Raw genomic sequence first — 20,000 nt, 5'->3', positions numbered from 1 at the left:
TCTATTCGCAACAACCGAGGGTCATGATAGCGACATAGGAAATGACGGAGTTTTGGGGCTTCCATCTGGGACCGCAACAACAAAGGCTCAAAGGAGCACCGAGAAAAAATTCAACATTCTTATCGTTGGGATGGGAAAGAGGGACGGGGATGAGCATGGCCCACATTGCCACTCATGTGCTACCAAGCGGGGATGAGAGAAGACGAAAATCGGCCGCCCTACAAATGACCCAAGGCCATCGTTCGGGCAAACCCGACAAAGCAACTCGATTACCAACCCACCTTTCACACGAAAAGAAAACCTGTCACTGGTATCTTCTGGAGGGGCACGAGGGGGACCAAGACGACCCAAGGAGCCACACCACAACAACCCATACAGCGCCAAGAACTTGGAGGGCAGAAGGGGAATTGTTCATGTATGCCTCCCGGGATGAGCATGGCCAACATTACCGCTCATGCGCTACCGAGTGGGGATGGAGAGATGATGAAAATCGAACACCCTACAAACGACCCAAGGCCATCGTTCAGGCAAACCCAAAAACACAACTTGATTACCAACCCACCTTTCACACGGAAAGAAAACCTGTCGCTGGTATCATTTGGAGGGGCACAAGGGGACCAAGACAAGCCAGGGAGCCAAACCACAACAGCCCCTACAGCTCCAAGAAGTTGGACAACGGAAGGGGAATGGTTCACATATGCCTCCCAGGGTGAGCATGGCCAACATTACCGCTCATGCGCTACAGAGTGGGGATGGAGAGAAGATGAAAATCGGCCGCCCTACAAATGACCCAAGGCCATCGTTCAAGCAAACGCGAAAACACAACTCGATTACCAACCCACCTTTCACACGGAAAGAAAACCTGTCGCTGGTATAATCGGGAGGGGCACGAGGGGACCAAGACGAGCGAGGGAGCCACACCACAACAGCCCCTACAGCTCCAAGAACTTGGAGAGCGGAAGGGGAATTTTTCACATATGCCTCCCAGGCTGAGCCTGACCAACATTACCTCTCATGTGCTACCGAGTGGGGATGGAGAGAAGATGAAAAGTAGCCGCCCTACAAATGACCCAAGGCCATCGTTCAGGCAAACCTGAAAACACAACTCGATTACCAACCCACCTTTCACACAGAAGGAAAACCTCTTGCTGGTATCATCTGGAGGGGCACGCGGGGACCAGGACAACAACTCGATTACCAACCCACCTTTCACACGGAAAGAAAACCTATCGCTGGTATCATCTGGAGGGGGACGAGGGGACCAGGACGAGCCAGGGAGCCACACCACAACAGCCCCTATAGCTCCAAGAACTTGGAGAGCGGAAGGGGAATTGTTCACATATGCCTCCCAGGAGGAGCATGGCCAACATTACCGCTCATGCGCTACCGAGTGGGGATGGAGAGAAGATGAAAATTGGAAGCCCTACAAACGACCCAAGGCCATCGTTCAGGCAAACCCGAAAACACAACTCAATTACCAACCCACCTTTCACACGGAAAGAAAACCTCTTGCTGGTATCATCTGGAGGGTCATGCGGGGAACAAGACAACAACTCGATTACAAACCCACCTTTCACACGGAAATAAAACCTGTCGCTAGTATCATCTGGAGGGGGACGAGGGGACCAGGACGAGCCAGGGAGCCACACCACAATAGCCCATATAGCTCCAAGAACTTGGAGAGCGGAAGGGGAATTCTTCACATATGCCTCCCAGGACGAGCATGGCCAACATTACCGCTCATGCGCTACCGAGTAGGGATGGAGAGAAGATGAAAATCAGAAGCCCTACAAACGACCCAAGGCCATCGTTCAGGCAAACCCAAAAACACAACTCGATTAACAACCCACCTTTCACATGGAAAGAAAACCTCTTGCTGGTATCATCTAGAGGGGCACGCGAGGACCAAGACGACAACTCGATTACAAACCCACCTTTCACACGGAAAGAAAACCTGTCGCTGGTATCATCTGGAGGGGGACGAGAGGACCAGGACAAGCTAGGGAGCCACACCACAACATCCCATACATCTCCAAGAACTTGGAGAGTGGAAGGGGAATTGTTCACATATGCCTCCCAAGACGAGCGTGGCCAACATTACCGCTCATGTGCTACCGAGTGGGGATGGAGAGAAGATGAAAATCGGCCACCCTACAAATGACCCAAGGCCATCATTAGGGAAAACGGGAAAACACAACTCAATTACCAACCCACCTTTCACACGGAAAGAAAACTTGTCGCTCGGATGATCTGGAATTTGCATGGGCCCCCGCATGACCGAAATGAAGCGACAAGGGAGAGCCGGGCAAACGAGCAGCACGAACATGCACAAATCCAACCTCGGGTCACAACTTAGCATTTTTGATACGGGCTCATTGGCCCGTGTGCGCCCTCGCCCGAACAAATTTGCATGGGCGCCCCGCACAACCAAAACAAAGCGACAAGGGAGAGCCGGGAAAACGAGTTGCACGAACGTGCACAAAGCCAACCTAGGGTCACAACTTAGCATTTTTTGATACGGGCTCATTCGCCCGGGCGCGCCCTCGCCCAAACGAGTTCACAAGTACGCCCTCACACGACCCGCCCAAACGACCAAAACAAAGCGACAAGGGAGAGTCGGGCAAACGAGCTGCACGAACGTGCACAAAGCCAACCTCGGGTCACAACTTAGCATTTTTTATACGGGCTCGTTCGCCCGGGCGGGCCCTCGCCTGAATGAGTTCACACAGACACCCTCAACCGACCCGCACGAATGATCTTGCATGGGCGCCCGAACGACCGAAACGAAGCGACAAGGGAGACCCGGGCAAACGAGCTGCACGAACGTGCACAAAGTCAACCTCGCGTCACAACTTAGCACTTTTGGTACGGGCTCGTTCACCCGAGCGCGCCCTCGCCTGAACGACCCGCCCGAACGAGTTCACACGGGCGCCCTCAAACGACCCGCCCGAACGATTTTGCATGGGCGCCCGAACGACTGAAACGAAGCGACAAGGGAGAACCGGGCAAACAAGTTGCACGAACGTGCAAGAAGCCAACCTCGGGTCACAACTTAGCATTTTTGATACGGGCTCGTTCGCTCGGGCACGCCCTCGGCCGAACGACCACCCCGAACAAGTTCACACGGGCACCCTCAAACGACTCGCCCGAACGATTTTGCATAGGCGCCCAAATGACCGAAACAAAGCGACAAGGGAGAGCCGGGAAAACGAGCTGCAAGAACGTGCACAAAGCCAACCTCGGGTCACAACTTAGCATTTTTGATGCGGGCTCGTTCGCCCGGGCGCACCCTCACCCAAATGACCCACCCGAACGAGTTCACACAGGCGCCCTCAAACGACCCGCCCGAACGATTTTGCATGGGCACCCGAACGACCGAAACGAAGTGACAAGGGAGAGCCGGGAAAACGAGCTGCACAAACGTGCACAAAGCCAACCTCGGGTCACAACTTAGCATTTTTGATACGGGCTCGTTCACCCGGGCGTGCCCTCGCCCGAACGACCCGCCCGAACGAGTTCACACGGGCACCCTCAAACGACCCGCCTGAACGAACGAAACGAAGCGACAAGGGAGAGTCGGGCAAATGAGCTGCACGAACGTGCACAAAGCCAACCTCGGGTCACAACTTAGCATTTTTTATACGGGCTCGTTCGCCCGGGCGCACCCTTGCCTGAACGACCCGCCCGAACTAGTTCACACGAGCGCCCTCAAACGACCCGCCCGAACGAACGAAACGAAGCGACAAGGGAGATCCGGGCAAACGAGCTGCACGAACGTGCACAAAGCCAACCTCGGGTCACAACTTAGCATTTTTGATACGGGCTCCTTCGCCCGGGCGCGCCCTCGCCCAAACGACCCAGCCGAACAAGTTCACACGGGCGCCCTCAAACGACCCGCCTGAACGATTTTGCATGGGCGCCCGAATGACCGAAACGAAGCGACAAGGGAGAGCCGGGGAAACAAGCTGCACGAATGTGCACAAAGCCAACCTCGGGTCACAACTTAGCATTTTTGATACGGACTCGTTCACCTGGGCGCACCCTCGCCCGAACGACCCGCCCGAATGAGTTCACACGGACGCCCTCAAACGACCCGCCCGAACGATTTTGCATGGGCGCCCGAACGACCGAAACGAACCGACAAGGGAGAGACGGGCAAACGAGCTGCATGAACGTGCACAAAGCCAACCTCGGGTCACAACTTAGCATTTTTTATACGGGCTCGTTTGCTCGGGCGCGCCCTCACCTGAACGACCCGCCCGAACGAGTTCATACGGATGCCCTCAAACGACGCGCCCGAACGACCGAAACGAAGCGACAAGGGAGAGCCGGGCAAACGAGCTGCACGAACGTGCACAAAGCCAACCTCGGGTCACAACATAGCATTTTTGATACGGGCGCGTTCGCCCGGGCGCGCCCTCGCCCGAACGACCCACCCGAACGAGTTCACACGGGCGCCCTCAAACGACTCGCTCGAACGATTTTGCATGGGCGCCCGAACGACCGAAACTAACCGACAAGGGAGAGTCGGGCAAACGAGCTGCACGAACGTGCATAAAGCCAACCTCGGGTCACAACTTAGCATTTTTGATACGGGCTTCTTCGCTCGGGCGCGCCCTCACCCGAACGACCCGCCCGAATGAGTTCACACGGACGCCCTCAAACGACCCGCCAGAACGACCGAAACGAAGCAACAAGGGAGAGCCGGGCAAACGAGCTGCACAAACGTGCACAAAGCCAACATCGGGTCACAACTTAACATTTTTGATACGGGCTCGTTCGCCCGGGCGCGCCCTCACCTGAACGACCCTGTAAGGCCTTCGGGAGAAGAGTGCGACGAGCACCGGCGAGTCGTGCACGAGAGGGGGTGCGCGGGCGAGCGCACGGGCGCGCGGAGGAAATGTGCAACGGGTGCGAAGGAATGCGACAATATATGCGACGTTAGGGAAAATACTTATGCGACTAAGTGTTGGGCTAACGCATATATATACGATGGTTAAAGAATGTGCAAAGCCGACTTGTAAACATAAACATGTGGCCATGTGTTGACAACTTTGGGGGTCGGCCATGGGGCTGCACACCCCTTGAAACCTACGCAAGGTTTGGTATATATGTGAGGAGCTTTAAGCTCATTTGAACAACAAACTCTCATCACTTCTACACATAAGGAAGAGGAGTAAGTCTGTGCAAGAGGAGATAGGAGATGCGCACATCTCATGCGCACTATCCAAGTGCAAATTTGGTATAATCTTGTGCCGGTTGAGGTGTAGGCAAGTGTGCCGGGGTTCGGTTTGTATGCAGATTTGTGCAGGACTTTGTAGAGAGGAATAAGTGGCTTGGGTGAGCACTTCTCTTTGTGCAAGGGTGCACATGATTGTAAGAGCAGGTTGCTTATCTTTGTAAATTTGTCTAAGTGTGGGACTTGGTTCGACCAAGACACACTTGTGTTGTAAATCTGATATTCTTAATAAAATTGTCGGGAAAACTCACATTACGGGGAGTTGCCCCTCCCCTTTATACTTGTTGCAATTTTTATTTTTCTCGGTATAATTGCATGATGATAATGAATGAGTATGGGCTTCATTAAGTATAAAGGATAATTTCTTTTACTTAGTTGCGAAACACAAGCTAAGTATGTTAATGTGAAAGTAGGCGTAGTCCACGAATGTTAGTATTGGTGAAAAGAAAGCGTTCGGTGGTGCCGCACCTTGCTACAAGTGGTTGGAAGACTATCGCAGGTGTAGGGGCGTGACAGGTGGTATCGGAGCTTCAGTTCGGTGAAGCTGTTGAGCAGGGTTGCTCGTGACAGGTACTTGCAGGTGAAGGAAACCGTTTCACACGAAGTGGAACAAGGGTTGGTTTAGGTTGCAGGTGACTCGGTGAACATGGAGAAGGCTGAAAAGGCAGTGGTGGTAGATGAACATACGAAAGGTGAATCTAGCCATAGTGCAATTAAAGCTCTCCGGTACGAAGTGTTGGAACATATGAGTCTATGGAGTTCTGAATGGGTTTCGATGAAGGCCGAGAACATGAAAATTCGAGAGAGTTGTTCGGAACTAAAGAGGGAACTTGAAGAACTCAAGAGCCAATGCGGAAGTACGACAGATGTTGAACTCAAGGAACTTGATGAGGAGATCCAACGAAGTGGTCTTGATCTTCAAGAGCTCTTTGATGAAAGAGCCCGGTTGAGGAAGGAAAGTGCCAGGGTGGTGCAAATTGAGGAAGAGATAAAGAAGAAGCTTCTTGGTAAGAAGGTTGTTGTGATTGAGTAGGAAGAGCTCGACTACATTGACAGGTTGGGAACTCACTACCGAGAACATCCAGAGGACATTCGGAAGTTTAGTTCTATGAACTTGGTCAGTGGACACTTGGTTGGTGCACTTGAGCAAGATGCAATGAAGGGCAAGCTTGAAGGAAGTCAAGTTGGGCCACGATCGAGTTGCTTAGAGGAGTGCTTTCAAAGCAGTCAACTCTACCATTAGAGCTGTTGATGGGGTGTTGAAGGACACTCAAGTAAAAGTAGGATCGTGGTTTGGAAAGTTGGACTTGAGAGTTGTGGACATGGATGATCATTCTATGGTGTTGGGGCTGGAGTTTATGGAGCTTGCACAAGCCATACCAATGGTGGACCAGGACATTCTCTTGATCACAGCTGAAGGGAAGACCATGATGGTACCGATGAATAGAAGGATTTGCTTGGGGTATAGACCAAGGATGGCTTCTATGAATTTGTATCCCAAAGACCCGAATGTGAAGCATGAGGATGTGGAGCAAAGAGGACTTGGGAGTGTGACTCAAACAACGAAGGAAAGGAAGCTTATTGACTTCGTTGCAAGACCTGGAAAGAATAATGAAGGAAGTGAGAAGAAAACCTCACGAACATGGAGACACTTGTTGGGAGCATCTTCTACTGATGATCTTCACAATGGAGCTACAAATGAAGGGAGCCCGAGTGCTACTTTAGAGGCAGTGGTTGATGAGGATTATGGAGGTAGAGATCCTGTCGGGATAGTGGACTTTTGTAGATATGCTATGGGCATATATGACTTTTAGTTGACAGAGGACAAGCTAGGTGAGATTGGATGTACATGTGAGGAGATTGAGGCTGTGCATAGATTCTTGAGGACACAACATCAATCTGACACATTGGTGGATGAGAGTCAGGGAGGAAACTTCCTAGCCTTCCTTTCTCTTTAGATAACCTTGGAGGAAGGTTGGTGTGGAGGCCTTGGTAGCGAGGAACCACACCAACTTTACAAGGAGCCTTGGAGGAGGCTTCTCTATGACAGATGCAGACTTGGATGAAGATGGCCAGAGGTTGAGACAAAATCTACATCAGTTGGACATCATAGACAGCTAGAGTCATGGACATCAGGTTGGTTATATGGAGCATGTTGCAGATGAGATGGAGTTTCCATGGACCTGAGCATGGGATGATTGATAGATTCTTGATGAGTCCAAGATGTAGCAGAAGTTAGGGAAAGACTTGTGATGACATAAGGATGTGCATTCTTATGGTTTGGGCGTATGGTTGGACTGATCACCCAACTAGCTCGAGTCATGAGGGGTACCAATGTGCAGAGATATGTTGGCATTAGTCGAGACATGGTGACACATATGTGTTGGCATCTGACAGGGAGACTACATGGAGGAGGGACACATGATGAAGACAAGAGGTCAGCAATCATGGATCAAGAAGATATCTGATGGAGAGCATACCGTGGAGGTGCATGCCTTGGTATGGTGAGCTTGGTGGCAGCTGGTCATTGAGCCGGGACATAGTGGAGAAGAGTCTCTACATATGTTGCAAGGATGTTTGCCTTGCGAAGAGGAGTTCACATCACGGATGAGTGATGATCTTGGTGGATGGCTACCGGGATGGTATGTTGTCGAGGACGACAACGATTTCAGGTGGAGGAGGATGTAAGGCCTTCGGGAGAAGAGTGCGACGGGCACCGGCGAGTCGTGCACGAGAGCGGGCGCGCGGGCGGGCGCACGGAGGAAATGTGCGACGGGTGCAACATTATGTGCGAAGGAATGCGACGATATATGCGACATTAGGGAAAACACTTATGCGACTAAGTGTTGGGCTAACACATATATATATACGATGGTTAAAGAATGTGCAAAGCCGACTTGTAAACATAAACATGTGGGCATGCGTTGACAACTTTGGGGGTCGGACATGGGGCTGCCCACCCCTTGAAACCTACGCAAGGTTTGGTATATATGTGAGGAGCTTTAATATCATTTGAACAACAAACTCTCATCACTTCTATGCATAAGGAAGAGGAGTAAGTCTGTGCAAGAGGAGATAGGAGATGCGCACATCTCATGCACACTATCCAAGCACAGATTTGGTATATTCTTGTGTCGTTTGAGGTGTAGGCAAGTGTGCCGAGGTTCGGTTTGTATGCAGATTTGTGCAGGACTTGGTAGAGAGGAATAAGTGGCTCGGGTGAGCACTTCTCTTTGTGCAAGGGTGCACATGATTGTAAAAGCAGGTTTCTTATCTTTGTAAATTTGTCTAAGTGTGAGACTTGGTTCAGCCAAGACACACTTGTGTTGTAAATCTGATATTCTTAATAAAATTGTCGGGCAGACTCACATTACGGGGAGTTGCCCCTCCCCTTTATACTTGTTGCAATTGTTATTGTTCTCGGTATAATTGCATGATGATAATGAATGAGTATGGACTTCATTAAGTATAAAGGATAATTTGTCTTATTTAGTTGTGAAACACAAGCTAAGTATGTTAATGTGAAAGTAGGCGTAGTCCACGAATGTTAGTATTGGTGAAAAGAAAGCGTTCGGTGGTGCCGCACCTTGCTACAAGCGGTTGGAAGACTACCGCAGGTGTAGGGGCGTGACAGACCCGCCCGAACGAGTTCACACGGGCGCCCTCAAACGACCCGCCCAAACGAGTTCACACGGGCGCCCTCAAACGACCCGCCCGAACGATTTTGCATGGGCGCCCAAACGATCGAAACGAACCGACAAGGGAGAGCCGAGAAAACGAGCTACACGAACGTGCACAAAGCCAACCTTGGGTCACAACTTAGCATTTTTTATACGGGCTCGTTCGCCTGGGCGCGCCCTCGCCCGAACGACCTGCCCGAACGAGTTCACACGGACGCCTTCAAATGACCCACTCGAACAATTTTGCATGGGCGCCTGAACGACCGAAATGAACCGACAAGGGAGAGCCGAGCAAACGAGCTACACGAACGTGCACAAAGCCAACCTCAGGTCACAACTTAGCATTTTTGATATGGGCTCATTAGCCCGGGCGCGCCCTCGCCCGAACGACCCGCCCGAAGGAGTTCACACGGACGCCCTCAAACGACCCGCCCGAACGACCGAAACGAAGCGACAAGGGAGAGCCGGGCAAACGAGCTGCACGAATGTGCACAAAGCCAACCTCGGGTCACAACTTAGCATTTTTTATACAGGCTCGTTCACCCGAGCGCGCCCTCGCCCGAACGACCCTCCGGAACGAGTTCACACGGGCGCCCTCAAACGACCCGCCCGAACGATTTTGCATGGGCGCCCAAACGACCGAAACAAATCGACAAGGGAGAGCCGGGCAAACGAGCTGCACGAACGTGCACAAAGCCAAGGGTCACAACTTAGCATTTTTGATACGAGCTCGTTCGCCCGGGAGCGCCCTCGCCCGAACAAACCGCCCGAACGAGTTCACACGGGCGCCCTCAAACGACCTACCCGAACGAGTTCACACAGGTACCCTCAAATGACCCACCCGAACGATTTTGCATGGGCGCCCGAATGACCGAAACGAAGCGACAAGGGAGAGCCGGGAAAACAAGCTGCACGAATGTGCACAAAGCCAACCTCGGGTCACAACTTAGCATTTTTTATACGGGCTCGTTCGCCCGGGCGTGCACTCGCCCGAACGACCCACCCGAACGAGTTCACACGGGCACCCTCAAACGACCAGCCCGAACGATTTTGCATGGGCGCCCGAATGAATGAAACAAAGCGACAAGGGAGAGCCAGGCAAACGAGCTGCACGAACGTGCACAAAGCCAACCTCAGGTCACAACATAGCATTTTTGATATGGGCTCCTTCACCTGGGCGCGCCCTCGCCCGAAAGACCCGCCCGAACGAGTTCACACGGGCACCCTCAAACGACCCGCCCGAACGATTTTGCATGGGCGCCCGAACGACCGAAATGAAGCGACAAGGGAGAGCCGGGCAAACGATCTGCACGAACGTGCACAAAGCCAACCTCAGGTCACAACTTAGCATTTTTGATACGGGCTCGTTCGCCCGGGCGCGCCCTCGCCCGAACGACCCGCCCGAACGAGTTCACACGGACGGCCTCAAACGACCCGCCCGAACGATTTTGCATGGGCTCCCAAACGACCGAAACGAACCGACAAGTGAGAGACGGGCAAACGAGCTGTACAAACGTGCACAAAGCCAACCTCGGGTCACAACTTAGCATTTTTTATATGGGCTCGTTCGCACGGGGGCGCCCTTGCCCGAATGACGCACGAACGATTTCACACGGACGCCCTCAAACGACCCGCCCGAACGACCGAAACGAAGCGACAAGGGAGACTTGGGTAAAGGAGCTGCACGAACGTGCACAAAGCCAACCTCGGGTCACAACTTAGCATTTTTTATACGGGCTCGTTCACCCAGGCACGCCCTCGCCCGAACGACCCGACCGAACGACCCGCCCTAACGATTTTGCATGGGCGCCCGAACGACCGAAACTAACCGACAAGAGAGAGCCGGGAAAACGAGCTGCACGAACGTGCACAAAGCCAACCTCGGGTCACAACTTATCATTTTTGACACGGGCTCGTTCGCCCGGGTGCGCCCTCGCCCAAACGACCCGCCCGAACGAGTTCAAACGGACGCCCTCAAACGACCCGCCCGAATGACCGAAATGAAGCAACAAGGGAGAGCCGGGAAAATGAGCTGCACGAACGTGCACAAAGCCAACATCAGGTCACAACTTAACTTTTTTAATACGGGCTCGTTCGCCCGGGCGCGCCCTCGCCCGAACGACCCGCCCGGACGACCCGCCCGAATGACCAGCCCAAATGAGTTCACACATGCGCCCTCAAACGACCCGCCCGAACGAGTTCACACGGGCGCCCTCAAATGACCCGCCCGAACGATTTTGCATGGGCGCTCGAACGACCGAAACGAACCGACAAGGGAGAGCCGAGCAAATGAGCTACACGAACGTGCACAAAGCCAACCTTGGGTCACAACTTAGCATTTTTGATACGGGCTCGTTCGCCCGGGCGCGCCCTCGCCCGAACGAGTTCACACGGACGCCCTCAAATGACCCGCCCGAACGATTTTGCATGGGCGCCCAAACGACCGAAAAGAACCGACAAGGGAGAGTCGGGCAAACGAGCTGTACGAATGTGCACAAATCCAACCTCGGGTCACAACTTAGCATTTTTGATACAGGCTCATTCGCTCGGGCGCGCCCTCGCCCGAACGACCCGCCCGAACGAGTTCACACGGACGCCCTCAAACGACCCGCCCGAACGGCCAAAACAAAGCGACAAGGGAGAGCCGGGCAAATGAGCTACACGAACGTGCACAAAGCCAACCTCGGGTCACAACTTTGCATTTTTGATACGGGCTCGTTCACCAGGGCGCGCCCTCGCCCGAACGAGTTCACACGGGCGCCCTCAAAAGACCCGCCCGAACGATTTTGCATGGGCGCCCGAACTACCGAAATGAACCAACAAGGGAGAGCCGGGCAAATGAGCTGCACGAACGTGCACAAATCCAAGGGTCACAACTTAGCATTTTTTATACGGGCTCGTTCCCCCGAGCGCGCCCTCGCCCGAACGACCCGCCCGAACGAGTTCACACGGGCGCCCTCAAACGACCCGCCCGAACGATTTTGCATGGGCGCCCGAACGACCGAAACGAAGCGACAAGGGAGAGTCGGGCAAACGAGTTGCACGAACGTGCACAAAGCCAACCTCGGGTCACAACTTAGCATTTTTGATACGGGCTCATTCTCCCGGGCACGCCCTCGCCTGAACGACCCGCCCAAACGAGTTCACACGGGCGCCATCAAATGACCCGCCCGAACGATTTTGCATGGCCGCCCGAACGACCGAAACGAAGCGACAAGGGAGAGCCGGGCAAACGAGCTGCACGAATGTGCACAAAGCCAACCTCGGGTCACAACTTAGCATTTTTAATACGGGCTCGTTCGCCCGAGCACGCCCTTGCCCGAACGATTTCACACGAGCGCCCTCAAACGACCCGCCCGAACGAGTTCACACGGGCGCCCTCAAACGACCCGGCTGAACGAGTTCACACGGGCGCCCTCAAACGACCCTCCCGAACGACCCGCCCGAACGAGTTCACACGAGCCCCCTCAAACGACTGGCCCGAACGATTTTGCGTGGGTGCCCGAATTACCGAAACGAAGCAACAAGGGAGAGTCGGGCAAACGAGTTGCACGAACGTGCACAAAGCCAACCTCGGGTCACAACTTAGCATTTTTGATACGGGCTCGTTCGCCCAGGCGCGCCCTCGCCCGAACGAGTTCACACGGGCGCCCTCAAACAACCCGCCCGAACGATTTTGCCTGGGCGCCCGAACGACCGAAATGAACCGACAAGGGAGAGCCGGGCAAACGAGCTGCACAAACGTGCACAAAGCCAACCTCGGGTCACAACTTAGCATTTTTTATACGGGCTCGTTCGCCCATGCGCGCCCTCGCCCGAACGACCCGCCCGAACGAGTTCACACGGGCGCCCTTGAACGACCCACCTGAACGACCCGCCCGAACGAGTTCACACAGGTGCCCTCAAACGACCCGCCCGAACGAGTTCACACGGGCGCCCTCAAACGACCCGCCCGAACGACCTGCCCGAACGAGTTCACATGGGCACCCTCAAACGACCCGCCCGAATGACCCGCCCGAACTAGTTCACACGGGCGCCCTCAAACGACCCGCCCGAACAAGTTCACATGGGCGCCCTCAAACGACCTGCCCGAACGATTTTGCATGGGCGCTCGAACAACCGAAATGGAGCGACAAGGGAGAGCCGGGCAAACGAGCTGCACGAATGTGCACAAAGCCAACCTCGGGTCACAACTTAGCATTTTTGATACGGGCTCGTTCGCCCGGGCGCGCCCTCGCCCGAACGACCCGCCCAAACGAGTTCACACGGGCGCCCTCAAACGACCCGCCCAAACGATTTTGCATGGGCGCCTGAACGACCGAAATGAAGCAACAAGGGAGAGCCGGGCAAACGAGCTGCACGAACGTGCAAGAAGCCAACCTTGGGTCACAACTTAGCATTTTTTATACGGGCTCGTTCGCCCAGGCGCGGCCTCGGCCGAACGACCCGCCCAAACGAGTTCACACGGGCGCCCTCAAACGACCCGCCCAAACGAGTTCACACGGGCGCCCTCAAACGACCCACCCGAACGATTTTGCATGGGTGCTCGAATGACTGAAACGAAGCGATAAGGGAGAGTCGGGCAAACAAGCTGCATGAATGTGCACAAAGCCAACCTCGGGACACAACTTAGCATTTTTGATACGGGCTCGTTCGCCCGGACGCACCCTCGCCCGAACGACCGGCCCGAACGAGTTCACAAGAGCGCCCTCAAACGACCTGCCCGAACGATTTTGCATGGGCGCCCAAACGACCGAAACGAAGCGACAAGGGAGAGCCGGGCAAACGAGCTACACGAACGTGCACAAAGCCAACCTCGGGTCACAACTTAGCATTTTTGATACGGGCTCGTTCGCCCGGGCGCGCTCTCGCCCGAACGACCCGCCCGAACAAGTTCACACGGGCTCCCTCAAACGACCCGCCCGAACGAGTTCACACGGACGTGCTCAAACGACCCGCCCGAACGAGTTGACACGGACGCCCTCGCTCGACCCGCCCGAACGACCCACTCGAACGGGTTTGCATGGACGCCCTCGCCCAACCCGCCCGAACGAGTTTGCACGGATGCCCTCGCCCGACCCGCCCGAACGACCCGCCCAAACAGGTTTGCACGGACGCCCTTGCCCGACCCGCCCAAACGGGTTTGCATGGACGCCCTCGCCCGACCCGCCCGAACATTTTTGCACGGACAACCTCGCCCGACCCGCTCGAACGATTTTACATGGCAAACAACCCGCCCGAACGAGTGTTTACACGGCAAACGACCCGCTCGAACGAGTTTACATGGGCTCCGACACACAACCAAAACGAAGTCACAAGGGAGATTCGGGTAAACAGGCAGGACGATCGTGCACAAAGCCCACCCCCGGTCACAACTTAGCATTTTTTATACGGCCACGTGTGCTCTGGGCACCGTCACACGACACGACACGACCCGACCTGTTTGCACGGGCACCCACACACGACACGTCCCGACCAGCCCAACGAAATTTTGGGGTTTTCGTGGGCGCACGACCCGAACGAAATTTTGGGGTTTCTGTGGGCACACGACCCAAACAAAGGCACGGGGGAGCATCAGGAAAATGGGCCACACGAACGTGCAGAAGACACACGGGCGGTCACGACTTAGCATTTTTGGCACAGCCACGTGTACCTAGGCACCCACACACGACACGACACGGCCCGACCGGCCTTGTGCGAGCCGACCCGACCCGCCCGAACCCGTTTGCATGGGAAACCACACACGACACGACACGACCCGACCCGAACAAAATTTGGGGTTTCCTTGTATGCACAACCCGAACGAAATTTGGGGTTTCCATGGGTGCGCGACCCGAACGAAGGCACAAGGCAGCGTCGGGCAAACGGGCCGCACGAACGTGTAGAAGGCACACGGGGGGTCATGACTTAGCATTTTTGGCACTGCCACGTGTGCCCGAGCACCCACGCACGGCACGACCCGACCCGCCCGAACAAAGGCACCATGGAGCGTCGGGCAAACGGGTCGTGCGAACGTGCAGGAGGCACACGGGTGGTCACGCCCTAACATTTTTTGCACGGCAACATGTTCCCGAGCACCCACACACGGCACGACACGAACCGACCCGACTCGACTCGCCTGAACGCGTTTGCACGGGCACCCACACACGACACGACCCGACCCACCCGAATGGAATTTGGGGTTTCCATGTGTGCACGGCCTGAACGAAATTTGGGGTTTCCATGGGTGCACGACCCGAACGAAGGCCCAAGGGAGCGTCAGGAAAACGGGCCGCACGAATGTGCAGAAGACACATGGGCGGTGACGACTTGGAATTTTTGGCACGGCCACGTGTGCCGGGCACCCACACACGGCACGGCACGACCCGCCCTGGGCGAGCCGACCCGAATCGCCCGAACGAAATTTGGGGTTTCCATGGGTGCACGACCCGAACAAAGAAGGCACACGGGCGGTCATGACTTAGCATTTTCGGCACGCCCACGTGTGCCCGCGCACCCCCACACACGGCACGGCACGGGATGACCCGGCCCGCCCGAAGGAAATTTGGGGTTTGAACGGGCGCACGACCCGAATGAAGGCACGAGGGTAGGAATATCTTTGACTCTAATACATAAATATACCTGGGGTAACATGCCCTTAAGGTCTTCAACATTTTCTTTTGACTCTTTATAACACTTTAACATGTGATAGGCCTATTTCAATGAGCAAGAAACTTAATGACAATATAATATATATATATATATATATATATATATATATATATATATTCTTGAATAAATACAAATATCAAAAGTACATTTATGAAGACCGAACCCAGTTACACTTTCTTCAACACCCCCTCTTAACTAGGGAGGTATTCATAAATCATTACAAGGTGTTTGGCTATTTTTCAATCTTGAATAATTCACATAAGGGAAACCGGATTGGAAACCCATCTGTTATAGCATCATATTAGCCAACATTGTTCATAGCAAGGCCTTGACTAACAGCTTTATCTCTCATAAGATCAGAGCACAATGTTGGCGAGGCTAATGGCTTATAAACACCTTGGTCATTGTCTCTAAAGGTACATGCCTACCCAGGTGTTCCTTGAGTACGACCTTCCAGGACAATTCTTGTCTTGGGTTCCCAGCCCTCAAAGAATATCGCTCCTCTTTCCTACTCTTGTCTTGGGTGCCCTACACATCCTCAAAGAGCATCAGATGCCAAATGATTGCCCAATCCTCCCGTTATTTCTTGCCAAGTGAAGACAAGAATGTTGTGTCTATCTCTTCCCCTTGATTGGGGAAGACATGCCCAAGTTTCCTCTGACAAGGAACTTGACCAAGCTCCTTTGTAGTTGGGAACTTGTTAGAACTCCCTCTTAGCTAGGGACTTGTCCATTCATCAACAACGTCTTCTTCGTGGGTCCTTCAGCCGCTTGATCTCCTTCTTTCCTTCGATGTCATGAAGTCTTTGTTTGAACTTCTTCTTGGCAGGGTACCGGCCATCGATCACTTTCGCCCTTGGTTTGTCATGTCATTGCTCCCTTCGTGGAAAGTGGCCTTCTTGATATATATCAGGTCCTTTCTATCATCTAGCTACTCCTTTGTCACCTTGTCTATCCTTCATAACACTTATCACATGGATGCTTAGTTGTACTCGCTTGTTCCCGTACTTTGATTTAGTGGCCCTTCATGACTTCATCGTGATATTTCTCTTCATCATGACATATTTGTAGACTTGAATCGGTTATCTACACCTTACTATCTCCAAGGCCTTCGTAGGTGTCAAGGGTCCTTTATCTTTTTCTTCCTTTGTCAGAGTTGTCGTGCCTTCTTTCGAGAGATGTTGAGGAATCTTGTCAAATAGTTATTCTTTGTGACCGCGATGTTCTTCATTTGCTTCTTATTGGATTGATTGACCTTTACTCCACTGTAGCACATGCCTCCGAGCATGTCATTGGCGAAAGAGATCCTTTTATTCTATAAATTTTCCCATGACCCAATCAATATATATGATGACATGACTTAAAATTTGATGCATACGTACCTCATCTTGATTATGCTTTTATCATCGCAGCTTTATTTGATAGTTCTCCTCAATTGGTGTAGCCTTTCTTGCTTCATCTGCTCTCACCTGTATATCATCCTCTCTTGAATCCCATAAATGGGACCCCCAATGAGACCTTTACCCCCTTTGAAAGAAGACTTTAAGCAAAGAGGTTGACTTAGTCATAGGAGGATCTTCCTTCTTTTGCTTCTTGTCGTCTTCTTTCACTTCTTGAGTTACATGAGCTTCTTCCCTTTTTCTCTTGTTGTTGTTGTCCTTCTTAAGTTTAGGACAATCCCTTTTGTAGCGTCCATACTCTTGGCATCCAAACCGTTGGACTTTGGGCATGTAGTGGTCCCAACCAATTTGTTACTTTCCTTGCAAAAAGACATTGAGGTATACTCAGAAGGGGACATATACTTTCTTGATAGAGTTTGAGATGTAGTGAACTTGCTTTCTTCTTGAAGACTTGATGGCTTGCCTTCCTTAGATCTTGATGTTGTTCAAGTTGCTTTCTTCAAATGGACTTGCTTGATGACTTGACTCGTAGTGCCTTTATTTCTTCAAGATGGTGTAGCTTGATGTAGGTCCCTCTTTGATTTGTTCTTCTTGTAGGTGCCTTTATACAAGGCGTTTCTTCTTGCTTTGTAGTCTTCCATGATGAATGATAGATGGTAGACCTTCTTATCCTTGATGTGATTGAGACTTCTTGGCTTGACGCTTCAACCTTGCGGATGTTCTTGAGATTCCCTTTCCTTGATGTGTCACCTTAGCTCCGATACCGCGATGAACAATCTGGGGCAATGGGGTATAGCGGGATTCTTCTAGACTTGATAACAATTTGTGAAGCTCTTTTGCAATTTATCGTGTTATCTTAATCTTCTTCTCTTCTTATTAATGCATGTGCGTTTACTTTCATCAAACTGGTGCCAAAAACATAAGAACAAGAACACAGGATGTTGGCTATCTGCCAGGGAAAAACCTCTCTCTCTCTCAGAGAGGAAAACCCTTTCATAAGCTTCTTGTTGGTCATTGTGAAGCCCTAGACCCTTGACAATAATATCCCCCAAGCACAAGTCGAGTCCTTCCTCCTCTCTACACTTTGTATCTTCGGCGCTTCGTTCCCTGGCACTGTGTCCTTCTTTCAACTTTTGATAGTCCATGGTGGACTAGCTCTAGAAGAGACTCCAACTTTTGATCCTTAGCGAGATCCTTTACCAATGAAGAAACCTTCATTCTCTTGACCAACCGAGCCTTTTTCTTGATGTGAGGTTGCAGGCTCGATGTACACCAAGTTTACTGCAGCTGGGGCAATTTCCATCGTGACGAGACATGGAAACTCCAAATTTCCTGCACTTGGGATGCTTTCGACAAGGCGGGACATGGAATCCCTGGGTTCCCTGCAATTTGGCAACCTTTGTCGAGGAGGGACTGGGAGACCCCATGTCACGCTCCTATCCTAGTGGTAGTATTTCAACCACGCATAAGCGGGTGCAGCACCACCGTACTTTTTCCTTTTACTAATACTTGAGTACACGGTCTGCGCCTACTTCAACTCTTGGTCAATTTTCCAGTAAGTGTTCTTAACAATGAAGCGAAAATAACTTACCATAAATTTATCTTCTTCAATTATTCTTTCAACCTGTCGTGTCGTGTGGTCGTGCTACCTTGGCCCGCGGCCTGCACGACACAACTCCACACCTGAACTGCGAACCTGTCCACCCGACTTTCCCTTCCGCGGCGCCCAAACTCTGCCCGTCGGTGCGGTCCATAGTGAGGGCGCATGGCTCGCAGGCAGTGCGGCCTGCCTGCCCGGCCAATAAACCGCCCCGCTCTGAATGTCCGCGCTACCAAGTCCGACCGCCCTCTGTAATCTGCCCGCTAGTGCGGCCCTCTTACCCGCGTCCTTCTCTTCCTTCCGTTTTCGCCCATCTCCTTCCTTCGCACTTGTTCTGCGATGTGGAAGTCTGAGTTCGATGTCCCTTCGTCGAACATCATCCTCCTTACTTATACGCATCCTTTCGCCCAAGGGCCGTGTCTCTCGAGGATAACAAGGGTCGGCTCCATCAACATGCATGCCCGGCTGACCTGCCACATAACCTCGACACGCTCCATTCCAACGAACCACCACGTCCCTTCGTGTGCACCATCGCACCCATGGGTCGGCTCCAACACCTCGCCGATTACACCCGTCGCCGCACGTCGCACACCTGCCCGCATCCTAACTCGTCCGCACATGGTCACCTCTTTCATCCAGGCACGCAACAAGGGTCGCCCGCGCGCCTTCCGTCGGTGGCTTGCCCATCGTGCAGGTATCAAGGGGCGTGTGCCATGCCCAACACAGTGTGAGCGACATGGGAACCCCGCGTGTCACGCCCCCAGGCCTACAGTAGTCTTTCAGCCATACTTGGCGAGGTGCGGCGCCACCGAACACTTCCTTTTCACCAATACTTATGTTCATGGACTACGCCTAACCATTAGTCTACTTAGTTTGTTTTTCACAACCAAGTATTATTATGTTTCCTTTATACCAATGAACACCCATACACATTCATTATCATCAGCAATTATACATGAAGAACACAATTGCACAGTATAAAGGGAGGGGCAACTCCCTGAACAATGAGTCTACCCGAATACAATATATTATTCAACTCTACAATGTTTACGAGGCTTTACAAGTATACTTGGGAAACACCAAGTTTCATACTCATCCAATTTTACAAATAGGCAACACCTCCGTGTGCCAACCGAGTTCCTTACCCGAGCTTCCAACCGTACCCCTCGACCGAACCTCGTTTACCACTGCACGACGGGCGGGCGACCTCACCCGAGTCACCCCGTGCTTACTTTTGCATGACAGGCGAGCGACTTACCCGAGACACCTCCGCGTTTCTTCTTCCACGACGGGTGGGCGACCTACCCGAGACACCCCGTGTCACACCGAACGGCGGGTGCCTTCCTTACCCGCGCCCTCACCCAATAACCGAAACCTGTGCGTATCGTGTGTGCTTTCCCAAGAGCGGGTGCATATATGCCTGCGCCTCTT

Source organism: Pinus tabuliformis, chromosome 9 (assembly GCF_031772625.1).
Source record: "Pinus tabuliformis cultivar Carrire ecotype Pingquan chromosome 9, CPIR1, whole genome shotgun sequence".
Taxonomy (NCBI): domain Eukaryota; kingdom Viridiplantae; phylum Streptophyta; class Pinopsida; order Pinales; family Pinaceae; genus Pinus; species Pinus tabuliformis.
The sequence above is the reverse complement of the archived record's forward strand: the minus strand, read 5'-3'. Positions refer to the sequence as shown.